Raw genomic sequence first — 12,551 nt, forward strand, 5'->3', positions numbered from 1 at the left:
TTATTTTACATATAAATAATATATAATGGATTTACCTGGGCAAATACATGATTTTCTTTTAGTATTTCTGGGATCAGGCCTTATACTAGGGGGTCTGGGAGTAGTATTACTTACCAATCCCATTTTTTCTGCCTTTTCATTGGGATTGGTTCTTGTTTGTATATCCTTATTCTATATTCCATCGAACTCCCATTTTGTAGGCTGCTTGCAGCTCCTTATTTATGTGGGAGCCGTAAATGTCTTAATCATATTTACTGTGATGTTCATGAATGGTTTAGAATATTACAACGATTTCCATCTTTGGACTGTTGGAGATGGTGTCACTTCACTGGTTTGTACAAGTATTTTTGTTTCACTAATTATGGTACGGGGTTATTTGGACTACAAGATCAAACCAGATTATAGAACAGGACTTGATAAGTAATGGTCAACAAATTGGGATTCATTTATCAACAAATTTTTTTCTTCCATTTGAACTCATTTCTATAATTCTTTTAGTTGCTTTAATAGGTGCAATTGCTATGGCGCGTCAGATTCAGTGAAAAAAAATACTTAGAATTAGAAATCCAAATAAATCAAAATTAATAAGAAATAAGCTTGTCAAAGAAATCCCATGCCTAAATGTTGTAGATCCAACACTCTTTAAAATTGTGGAAACTGATGCCTCAGAATTGGGTTACGGAGGCATTCTTAAACAAGTCCAAAATGACAAAGAGCTTTTAGTCCAGCTCACTTCAGGAATTTGGAACCCTGCTCAACAAAACTATAGTACCATAAAAAAAGAAATTTTATCAGTAGTTCTTTGTATTAAAAAATTTCAAAGTGATTTATTAAACAAAAATTTTTTAGTTAGAGTCGATGGCAGTGCTGCAAAACAAGTTTTAAAAAATGATGTTCAAAACATTGCATCAAAACAAATTTTTGCAAGATGGCAAGCCCTTTTGTCAAGTTTTGATTTTGACATAACTTATATTAAAGGAGAAGTGAATTCAATTCCTGATTTCCTGACCCGTGAATTCTTGCAGGGTCCCAAAACTATATCTGTAATCATGGCTCCCAAGGAGCCTCCCAAACAAAAAACCAGTATTAAATCAAAAGGTTCTTATGCCAAGTCTGTTCCTTCAAACCAATTAGTCAAAACTTCTCCTTCCAAAACAATAGTTGCAAGTGTTCCTTTCAGCCAAGTTGTGGCTAGCCATGTCTACCCAAATGGTTCCAAATACAAGGTCTTCCCAATTACTTACCAAACCCAGTTCTTCCACAACAGTTTCCAAACCAGTTCCTTCCCAGAACTTTCCCAAGAGTCAATATGTTCTTAAACAAGCTTACCAATACCTTTTTGCCCTAAATGACCAGTTCACCAAAGGTTGCAAAACTCCAGTAGAAATTGCTCAAAGGGTCTTCTACAAGGATTGGAATTTTTATTCCCCCGATAGTTCAAAAACCCAAGAGTTTTATGAATTCATTCTTATTGATACAGATTCTATCCGTCTCAAGCAGAATTTTGACAAGAATGAGCCAAACCTTGTTACCCATACTTCAGTAACCATCTTCCAAATAATCAGCTCAAAAGATTGGGGTACACATCCCCTCACTCCTAAAAGGTTTTCCCAAGTCTATCAACCACAAGAGTACCACTATTTTGATTATATGGATGCATGGCACCATGCTTTCCTTTATCAAAATAGTAAAAACCAACATTCATGGATTTTCTGCTTTGACTACAAGTTCTCAAGCTAAATCTCCCATTGGTTCCCCCGATGGTGGACCGCTTATGGGCCAATCCAAGATATCCTACCAGATCCCGTGTATGCCTTCAACATTTTTTACCAGCATACTGAACAGATCCTTGAACAACCTGATCTTATGAGATTCTTTATCCATTGCCGCTTGGCTTGGATTATGTATTGGGAGTATGCAATCGAACGGACTAAAAGCCCCGGACTGCTCCATCCCTGTTCTCATAAGAAATTTTAGGGTCAAATGGTGGGATAAATGTGACCTTAGCAGGTGCACCCCTGAGGCCCTCATCCAAGCAATCACAAAAGTTACCCCTCAAGTAGCCCTTTCAGAAAAATCGGACAAGCCCAGCATTAGTCGACGCCTTAAATTAAAGGCCAAACAAGCAGAAATCGAGGCCCAGCTTGCGGCTCTTGATACTGAAGAAGAAGAAGGCACTAACTCCAGTGTTGGGTCCATAGACCCTAATATCCATGAAGGCCAGTTTGCACAAGAACCTGATGATGGGCTGGATTTCATCTGCCAACAGTTCTGCTCGTCATCAGCAAGATGCACCTGGCGCTCTATGGGCCAGACATCCAGAAAACTGGGTCATAAGTCCGCGGGTTCGTCTCCAAACCCCGATGTTGGAGAATCGTCGCCCATGACGACACCAAAAGAATGGCACAAGAGCTGACACGTGGTCGTATCCAAAGACGTGTCCGGCCTACTATCTCTGGTCCTAGATAGTCAAGCCACCACGGCCCACCCAATACAAATGACACGGAAAACAGTGTTTTTACACGTGGAATGCCTCGGTGCGGTTTTTGAAGTTTCTTTCCGATGATCCAAGATCCACCGACAAGGTAGTGAATAGTAAAAAGTCAATTTTACTATAGCACTACCCTCCAAAGTTACTTTCGGCGCCATTGCCTCCAAAGTCAAAAGTCTGCCTCAAATTTCAACAGTCTGGGCCCACGCCCACTTGCTTACTCCGCTTTGCCAAAGATTCCTTCAAGATAAGGTTACTTTCGGTGGAAAAGTAAAGCATAAAAAACTTCCCAACTTCTATAATCTCCCTCATCTTCTCAAAACAGAAGGAAGAGAATTTTGGAAGAGAAAAAACAGAAGTACGCAGCACCTCTGCGACCCAACTCTTCAAGTTCTCTTGCAGAAAAGGCTCTAAGTAGATCCCTTTAAAACATTTTAATTTTATTTCTTCAAGTTCAAAGTGTAATATATCAAGTGTTCTTCAAGTGATCTTTCAAGTATTCGTCCAAGTTGTAACTCCAAGTCCCAAGCCTTTATCTCAGGCTTTCAAGTCTCCTTCAAAGAACCTGTAAGTTACCAAGTACCTTCAAGCTTACTTCAAAGTCCTGTATCAAGATTGCAATTCAGGTTCTCCAAGTAATATATAATTTAAAGTTTTATTTCTTTCAAGCTTTACTTTCAAATTCATATTTGGCCGGCTTAGCCGCCTACTTTTGCACAGCAGAAGACTACCTGCAAATTGGCAGATCGATAAGGGTTACCCCCTTTGAGTATACCGACGGATCCATACCTGGATCTTGAGTACCTGCTCCGCACACAAGGCACTTTTTAAGCTTTCACTTGTATTTATTTTTCATTACTGCATGATTTTATTTTGCATCGTGGAAAACCTACTGGTATATATATATATACCAATAGAAATGAAGGATCTAACTATATTGTGACTAAGCGTGATGAACATGCAGAGAAAACAGAGCGGAAAAAAGAAAATAAACTTTTGTGTGTGTGCTTTAGCAGGTGCTGCGATCCAATAATGGACCGGTCGCTGCACTCAAAGGGGGTAACCCTTATTGATCTGCCCTTTTGCAGGCAGTCTTCTGCTGTGCTTTGAAGGCGGCTGAGCCGGCCAAGTAAAGAAGATGATAGAAAATAAAACTTGATTTTATATTTATGGAGAGATCTTGATTACAGAGGTAAGCTTGAAGGTGACTGAACTTGGGTACAAGTAAGGTGACAGGAATAGGTAACTTGCAGGTACGTTGATGAACAATCTTGAAAGCCTGAGATAAAGGCTTTGGACTTGATACAGGACTTGATGAAGATCTTAGTTGCAGATCTTCAGTTACAAACTTGACTTGACGAACTTTGAAGATCTTAGTTGCAGATCTTTGATTACAGGACTTTGACTTAAATAAAATTAAAATTTGCTGAAGAACTACTTAGTTCTTTTTGATTTTGTTGAAGCTTGATGATGAGTCGCAGGCGTTGCCTCTCTTCTTCGAAAACTTCCTCCTTCTTCGAGCTGAGACGAAGTGCTCCTCTTAAAGAGGGCTTGATGCTTTGTCTTCAACCTTATCCGAAGGGAATCTTCGAGGGCACAAGGGCCTGTCGGCTGGACTTGTCGGCTGCTTTTGGACTTTGGTGGCAAGTGGAACCTACCCACCGAAAATAGATGGAATCTTTTGACTTACGGAGCAGAGGAACCGAAAGTTAATTTGTCTTGGAGTGGGCTTGGTGGATAGTGGGGACACGTGGCATTCCATGTTTGGGGGACAGACTATTTTCCACATCGTGTCTGCACTATTTGAACTCAATGATTTTAATTGCCGAGTTGTGGCAATAGTGTGATAGGAATCATCCTTACGTCACACTTGCGTAGTCATCTTTTTCCCTTTCGGGTTGCCCGGATTGACCTTTGGCTAGTATCCATGACCAAGGTCCACGGGTTTTGAAATAGTCTTTTTTTTTTTTTTTGATGGGGCCCTTATCGGGTCCTGTTTGACCGTCGGGTCAATTGGGCGGCAATGTTGCCCCGACCCCTTCCTTTGTTTCTATTTGTTGAAGAGACTGACTCTGCTTGCTGGGTAAGCAGGTCATCTTGATCATTAGGGTCTTAGGCGAACTGTCCTTCATGAAGATGGTGGGATAGAGAGTCCATGCTGAACCTCTCCTTCTTCATCTTCGTCTTACTGGCTGGGCCGAGTTGGGCTAGCTCTGCCTCTAATTGTTTCCGTCCGAGACGGATTCCTTCGTTGGATCCTTAGGACTGAGTAACCTTTGGGATGTGCTTCAGCCCAGTAATAGCCTTGATAATTTTGTATGTGGTACGATACGAGTGGGTGATATTACCCGTCCCACCATTTGACATAGAAAATCCTGGCCACCAGAACTGGCAGGGTAACTTCTTGAGACTCAAAATTTTGAACTTGGTACTCCCAATACAGATCCATGCCAGATGGCATTGTAGGAAAAACCTGAACAGGTCTAACTGGCTTGGTACCTTTTGGGTGATTTCACAAAATTTTGCAAATACTTCCATAAGAGATGCAGGAAGTACTTCTTCTATTGGTGCATAGGAGTGCCACCATCTGGAGAACCATTTTGGGATGTTGCTTTTGAACTTGTAGTCGAAGCAGAAGAACCAGGAGTGCCTTCCCTTCGAATTTTGCAAAGAAATGTGTGGTGCCAGGCATCCACGTAATCATAATAGTTGTAACTCTTGGGGTTGTAAATTTGAGAGAAGTCCTTGTGGTGAAGGGGAGACATCCCCCATTCTTTAGCACATCATCTTGAAGATGGTGACTGAAGAGTGGGTCACAAAGGTCTTGTCTTGTTTTTCAAAATTCTGTTTGATTCTAATAGAGTCAGTATCTACGAGGATAAACTCGTAGAATTCTTAAGACTTCATATGGTTTGGGGAGTAATACTGCCAGTCTTGGTAGAAGATCCTTTTGGCAATGTCGTTTGCTGAGGTACATTTTTGGGTATAATAGTCTTCTAGGATAAGCAGGTCTTGGGAGATACCTTTGTTTATGTATTGGCTCTTTTTTGTAGGTTTTGGTGTTTGAGTGGGCCTTCGAGTGGGAATATTGGCCACTGACTGGGAGGAACTTGGTTTTGTCACTGTTTGGGATGTCCCTACAACAACATGGGAGAAAAAGGGACAAGTGAAGAAGCTTGGGAGGAACTTGTTATTTGTTTTGGTGGGGGTTTTGCATGGGCAGATTTTGACTTGATTCTTGAAAGAGGGTTGTCCTCTTTGGGAGGCATGATGTAGATGCAATTTATAACTTATGGGCCCTGTAGGAATTCCCGGGTGAGAAAGTCAGGGATCGAATTCAGCTCTCCTTTTATATATTCTATTTCAAAATCAAAACTTGATAAAAGAGCTTGCCATCTTGCAAAAATCTGTTTTGATGCATTATTTTGAACGTCATTTTTCAAAACTTGTTTTGCAGCGCTACAGTCTACTCTAACCAAAAACTTTTTATGGAGTAAATCCCCTTGAAACTTTTGAATGCATAAAACAACTGATAAAATTTCTTTTTTGATAGTGCTATAGTTCTTTTGAGCATTGTTCCATAGTCCAGAGGTATATTGGACTAATTGTTCTTTTCCTTGATCTACTTGTTTGAGGATGCCTCCATAGCTTAAGTCTGAGGCATCAGTTTCAACGATCTTGGGAAGTTCTGGGTTTGCTAGGGTTAAGCAAGGAATTTCCTTGACTAATTTTTTGATTTCTTGAACTGCTTTTGTTTGCGGCTCAGCCCAAGCAAGGGCTTTCTTCTTAAGCCTTTGGTAAAGGGGTTCACAGATCTTGCTTATAGAGGGAAGGAAGTCTCTAACGTAGTTTAAACTTCCTAAGAACCTTTGTAATTGCTTCTTTTCTAAAATTTGGTCAAGGAACTTATCTGCAAAAACAATTGTTCTTTCAATGGGGATGATAGTCCCCTTATGGATGTAATGTCCTAAAAATCTAATTTATGTTTCAAATAAATCCATTTTCTTTTTTGAGAGGACGAGTCCATTTGTTTTGACTACTTGGTAGAAACTTCTCAAGTGTTTGAAGTGCTGATCTATTGATTCTGAGAAAATCAACACATCATCAATGTAAACTATGGCGTAATGGCCATAGGGGTTGAAGTTATCATTCATGATGTTTTGGAATTCATTCGGGGCATTTTTTAATCCAAACGGCATTACGTTCCATTCGTAATGTCCAAATGGGGTTGTGAAGGCAGTCTTGTATCGGTCTTCTTCATGGATTTGGACTTGCCAGAATCCAGATTTCATGTCAAATTTGGAGAATATCTTTGCTTGATGTATCTTTTGGAGCAAGTCCTTTTTATTTGGGATAGGATACCTGATTCATTGGAGCTTCATTAAGGGGTTTGTAGTTGATAACTAATCGAGGGGTCCCTCTTTCTATTTCTGAATTTTTGTTTACATAGAACGCCGCACAACTCCATGGAGATCGGCATTTTCTAATTAGTTTTTTATCTAGGAGATCTTGGATTTCCTTTTTACAGGTCTCTTGGAGTTCTTGACTCATTTGGATTGGTCTTGCCTTGGTCGGAATATTCTTCTCAGAAAATTCCTTTTCATAGGGAAGCTTGACAATGTGTCTTTTGCGATGCCAAAAAGCATCAGGAAATTCTGAACAAAGGTTATTTTCAATTTAGGTTTTTAACTGACTTATTTGGTTTTAAGTTTCTTTCTTCTGTAGGATTTCTACAGTTTTTTTGTGCATAATTTCCTTTTTTAGGTGCTTTAAGTGTTTCTCTTTGGATTTGATTCTATTTATAGAAGGATCTTTTGTTATTGCTAAAGCTTTTGAATTTTTAATTTGTTCTATGTCGGAGGGTTCTAAGAATTCAAAACTTATCTTTTGTCCTCCTATTTTTGTAGTCAATCCTAGATTTGTTACTTTGAAGGGTTTTATTAATTCTATGAAGGGTTGTCCTAAAATTACTTGGCTATCTAAGTCTTTGACGAGAATGAAGGGTTGTTTAAAACATACCCCTTGGTTACAGATATGGACTTCTGGTAATTTGTACTGGACATCAAGATAGGCTCCACTAGCTGTGGTCAGCCTTTGTTTAGTTCTTTGGAAATATTGGGTAGGGACAAGTCCTTCTTGAATGTAGTTTAACTATATTGTGACTAAGCGTGATGAACATGCAGAGAAAACAGAGTGGTATCAGAGCCATTGCCTGAAAGAATAGGTTCCTGATATTGTGACTTGACTTCCTTTACACCTGCAAGTTGCCCTTCTGGGTGGGGTAAGACTGATAGTACCTAGCACTGAACCATCTAAACGGCCGAAGGAGCGTAAGTCCGGGAGACGACGGTATAACACTAGGTAGTGCCTTGTCCCATTTAAGAAAGGTAAAATGCACTTTTAAAGGGGTGGATAGTACCATTGGAGAACTTTATGGATCAGATACCCAATTCCAGACTAGTAATCAATTACAAACCCTTAAATGAAGTTCTCTAATGGATCAGATACCCAATTCCAAACAAAAAAGATCTGCTCCAAAAAATACATCAAGCTAAAATATTCTCAAAATTCGATATGAAATCCAGATTCTGGCAAGTCCAGATCCATGAAGAAGATCGCTACAAGACTGCCTTCACCACTCCGTTTGGACATTACGAATGGAATGTAATGCCCTTTGGATTGAAAAATGCTCCAAGTGAGTTTCAAAATATCATGAATGACATCTTCAACCCTTATGGCCATTATGCCATAGTCTATATTGACGATGTCTTAATTTTCTTAGAATCTGTAGATCAACATTTCAAACACCTAATAAGTTTCTACTAAGTAGTCAAAACAAATGGACTTGTCCTCTCAAAGAAGAAAATGGATCTATTCCAAACAAAAATTAGATTTTTAGGACATTATATCAATCAGGGGACTATCATCCCCATTGAAAGGACCATCATCTTCGCAGAAAAGTTTCCTGACCAAATCTTAGAAAAGAAACAATTACAAAGATTCTTAGGAAGCCTAAATTATGTTAGAGACTTCCTCCCTTCAATAAGCAAGATCTGTTAACCTCTATACCAGAGGCTCAAGAAGAAAGCCCCTGCTTGGGGAGAAACATAAGCAAAAGCCGTCCAAGAAATAAAAAGGTTAGTCAAAGAAATCCCTTGCCTAACCCTAACAAATCCAGAATTCCCCAAGATCGTTGAAACGGATGCCTCTGACCCAAGTTGATTAAGGAAAGGAAAAATTAGTCCAATACACGTCTGGACTATGGAACAATGCACAGAAAAACTACAGCACTATCAAAAAAGAAATTCTATCTGTAGTTTTATATATTCAAAAGTTTTAAGGAGATTTGTTAAACAAAATTTTTTTAGTTTGAGTTGATTGCAGTGCTGCAAAACAAGTTTTGAAAAACGATGTCCAAAATATTGCCTCAAAACAAATTTTTGCAAGATGGCAAGCTCTTTTATCAAGTTTTGATTTTGAAATTGAATACATAAAAGGAGAGTTCAATTCAATTCCTGATTTTCTCACTCGAGAATTCCTACAGGGCCCCAAGACTATAAATCTTATCTGCATCATGCCTCCCAAAGAAGATAACCCCCTCTCCAAAGTCAAATCAAAAGCTGCTTATGCCAAGACTCCACCTCCAAAACAAATAGCAAGCTCCTCTCAAGCCAAATCAATTGTCCCGTTTTCGCACGTTGTTGCAGGGACGTCTCAAATAGTCGCCAATATATAAACAAAGGGATCTTCCAAGACCTCGTCATCCTAGAAGACTACTATACCCAACAATGTACGTCTGGCTCAGACATCGCCAAGAGGATTTTTTATCAAGATTGGCAATTCTACTCCCCAAATCCTATGAAATCCCAAGAATTCTACGAATTTATCCTCCTAGATACTGATTCCGTCAGAATCAAACAAAACTTTGAGAAAGCCGACAAGTCTCTTGTGACTCACTCGTCAGTCACAATCCTCAAGATCATCAATGCTGAAGATTGGGGTATGTTTCCCCTTCACCACAAAGACTTCTCTCAACACTACAACCCTAAAGGATACAATTACTTCGATTATGTGGATGCCTGGCACCACACTTTCCTTTGGCAAAATTCAAAAGGAAGACACTCGTGGTTCTTCTGCTTTGACTACAAATTCAAAAGCAATATTCCAAACTATCCACTATCCATTTCACTTCATGACAAATAATTGAGTTCAAACAATGCAGACACGATGTGGAAAATAGTCTGTCCCCCAGACATGGAATGCTACGTGTCCCCACTATCCATTTCACTTGAAGACAAATTAACTTTCGGTGCCTTTGCCCCGTAAGTCAAAAGATTCCAAGCTACTTGCGGCGTGTAGGCTCCACTCACCACCGAAGTCCAAAAGCAGCCGACAAGTCCAGCCGACAGGCCCATGTGCCCTCGAAGATTCCCTTCGGATAAGGCTGAAGAAGCTCCAAGTCCTCTTTAAGAAGACCTCTTCGTCTCAGTTGGAGCAGGAGGAAGTTTTCGAAGAAGAGAAGCAACATCTCTGCAACTCTCTTAAAACTTCAAACATCAAAAGAACTAAGTAGTTCTTCCAAGTTTTTTCATTTTCAAATTTATGTAATTTAAAGATCAAAGTTCTACATCAAGAGTCTGTAACTCAAATATCAAGTGTTTGTCCCAAGTGTTCGAAGCTTTTATCTCAAGCTTCCAGGTCCAAAGTCATCAAACGTACCTGTAAGTTAACCTTTCTGGCAACCTTACTTGTATCCAAGTTCTTGATCGTTCCAAGTCCTGTAATCCAAGATCTCTCCAATAATATAAATTTCAAGTTTATTTTTCAAATATCTTCATATCTATTTGGCGGCTCGGCCTCTTAAGCTAATGAGGCTGCAAACGGCAAGAATCGAGGGTTACCCCTACGAGTGTGACAAAGGGTCCATATTGGATCGGACACTGCTAAGCACCACACGCAAGTTTATTTCAAGTATTTATTTTTATTTTTCGCATGTTTTCTCTGATTGTTCATCACACACTTAAGCACAATATAGGATCCGACTATATTGTGCTTAAGTGTGTGATGAACAATCAAAGAAAGCAAGCGATAAAATAAAATAATCGTGTGTGGTGCTTAGCAGGTGCTGTTGGTCCAGTATGGACCCTTTGTCCACTCAGAGGGGGTAACCCTCAGCGATCTACTGTTTTGCAGGTAGTCTTCTGCTGTGCTTTTGTAGGCGGCTGAGCCGGCCAAATAGATATGAAATATTTGAAAAGAAAACTTGAAGTTTATATATTAATGGAGATCTTGAATTACAAACTTGATAGAACCAGGGAACTTGTTACAAACAGAGAATAGGACTTGGAACGGAACTTGGAACTTGATACAAGCAGAGGATTTAACTTACTTGTAAGGACGAATACTTGAAAGCTTGAGATATAAGCTTATGGATCTTGAGAAGAACACTTGGACTTGGAAATACAGATCTTCGTAGTAGAACTTTGATTACAAAATTTGAAATAAAAATGAAAAACTTGAAGAACTACTTAGTTCTTTATGTTTGATGACGAAGTTGGTTGCGAGTTTTTCCTTCTTGCTTCCAATCTTCGCTGCCTTGAATGTGATCTCGCCTTGGCTTTTAAAGGCGGAAAGGATCAAGGAACGAGGCTCAAGGTGGGCCACATCCTCATGAAGGAGAATCTTCTTTTTGACGAAATGGTCTTTCTTTTTTTTGGAAAGCTGGCCAGACGCTACAGGGAAGCGTGAATCACGAGCTTGCTTTCTTGACTTTGGAGACGTTGGGCAGAGAGCACCGAAAGTAATCTTGTCTTGAAGTGGTCCTGAATGGTAGTGGGGGTACGTGGCATTCCTTGTCTGAGTGACAGACTGTTTTCCACATTGTGCCCACAGTGTTTGTACTCAAATATTTAATTGCCGAGTAGTGGCAATAGTGTGAAAGGAATCATCCTCACGTCACACTAGCGTAGACATCCTTTTCCCAAATGGGTTGCCCGGATAGTCCTCTGGCTAGGATACATGACCCAGATCTAAGGGTTTTTGCAAATAGAAATTTGGTTTTTTTTTTTTTTTTTTTTTTAGGAGTCCTTATCTGGTCCTGTTTGCCTTGCGGGTCAAATGGTCAGCAGTGTTACCTCGACCTCTTCCGCGGCCCCTGTTTCCAGAATGGGCGGAAGAAACTGATTCTGCTTGTTGAGTAAGCAGGTCTTCATGGTCATCGGGGTCTTGGGCAAATTGTCCCTCTTGAAGATGATGGGACAAGGAATCCATACTGAATCTTTTTTCTTTGTCGTCGTCTTCCTCGCTAGCTGGGCCGAGTCGAGCGAGTTCTTCTTCAAGTTGTTTCCGCCTGAGGCGAATTTCTTCATTGGAACCTTGAGAGTGAGTGACTTTTGGAATGGGCTTTAGCCCAGTAATGGCTTTGATGATCTTGTCAGTGGTACAGTGGGTAATATTACACCCGTCCCACCATTTTACATAAAAGATCCTTGCCAGGACTGGCAAGGTTACTTCATGTGTTTCAAGGTGCTGAACTTGATATTCCCAGTACATAATCCAGGCTAAATGACATTGCAGGAAGAACCTGAATAAGTCTAATTGTCCTGGGATTTTTGAAGTGATCTCACAAAACTTTGCAAAGACTTCCGTTGGGGATATTACTTTTGAATTTGTAATCAAAACAGAAGAACCACGAGTGTCTTCCTTTTGAGTTTTGCCAAAGAAAAGCGTGATGCCAAACATCCACATAATCAAAGTAGTTGTATCCTTTTGGATTATAATGTTGAGAAAAGTCTTTGTGATGAAGGGGGGACATTCCCCAGTCTTCGGCGTTGATGATCTTGAGAATAGTGACTGAGGAGTGAGTCATAAGAGACTTGTCTTCTTTGTCAAAATTTTGCTTGATTCTGATGGAATCGGTGTCTACGAGGATGAATTCGTAGAACTCTTGAGATTTTGTTGGGTTTGGAGAGTAGAATTGCCAATCTTGGTAAAAGATTCTTTTGGCAATGTCTGTTGCAGAGGTACATTTGTGGGTGTAGTAGTCTTCTAAGATGAGGAG

At 39.9% G+C, this 12,551-nt stretch overlaps 1 long non-coding RNA gene across 1 annotated transcript in view; it reads left to right on the forward strand.

Moving 5' to 3' along the window:
• Nucleotides 1-363: 363 nt before the first annotated feature.
• LOC122640789 overlaps nucleotides 364-12,551 on the forward strand; it is a 28,358-nt gene continuing 16,170 nt past the window's right edge. The window contains exons 1-2 of the long non-coding RNA XR_006329751.1: nucleotides 364-599; nucleotides 6,777-6,783. This is a non-coding gene — a long non-coding RNA (uncharacterized LOC122640789). The remainder of the gene's footprint in view (nucleotides 600-6,776; nucleotides 6,784-12,551) is intronic.

Source organism: Telopea speciosissima, chromosome 9 (genome assembly GCF_018873765.1).
Source record: "Telopea speciosissima isolate NSW1024214 ecotype Mountain lineage chromosome 9, Tspe_v1, whole genome shotgun sequence".
Lineage (NCBI taxonomy): Eukaryota > Viridiplantae > Streptophyta > Magnoliopsida > Proteales > Proteaceae > Telopea > Telopea speciosissima.